Source organism: Condylura cristata, unplaced genomic scaffold (genome assembly GCF_000260355.1).
Source record: "Condylura cristata isolate star-nosed mole 26May11 unplaced genomic scaffold, ConCri1.0 scaffold00032, whole genome shotgun sequence".
In the NCBI taxonomy this organism is placed as follows: domain Eukaryota; kingdom Metazoa; phylum Chordata; class Mammalia; order Eulipotyphla; family Talpidae; genus Condylura; species Condylura cristata.
The window spans coordinates 20640337-20640914 of NW_004567133.1; positions in this window are offsets into that span (position 1 = coordinate 20640337).

Sequence of the window (578 nt, forward strand, 5' to 3'; positions counted from 1 at the left end):
CAGGGGACGAGCAGCCCACGCCGGCCAGGCCACGCGCTCACGCCGCAGGAGGCACACTGGGCCTCGCCGGGGCTGACGGCCACCTGGCTGACCTGCAGGCTGGCACCGTCTCATGAACGTCTTGCCCTGACGCCCTGCACCCACACTGGCCCTGGGCACGCCACGGGCATCCGCACGGGGCACCAGGGGCTGACCGCCCAGCACACAGCGCTGGCCCCGCTGCCCGGGGCGTGGCGGCCGCACAGCCCGCTGCCTGCCAGCCTGTCCCGGGGCCGTGTTGCCCCGGCAGGGCCGACGCTCACGCCACCGAGGTGCGCAGGTGGCCAGGGCCAGCGGACACACCGGCGCCTGGACAACCGCGCCCTCCGCCCAGCCGGTGGTGGGCAGCAGTCCCTCTGGAGGGCGCGGGCGAAGCCCAGGGCCGGCCGTGGGAGGCCTTGGAGCCCAGCAGGCCTGGGGACCAGGGAGGTGCCGGACAGTGCAGCTGTGGGTCACAGGCCCAGCGGCCCAGGGCCTGGCGGCCCCGCAGGGAAGCGGGCGGCTCACCAGAGACCCGGCGGAGGCAGAGTGGCCGCCGG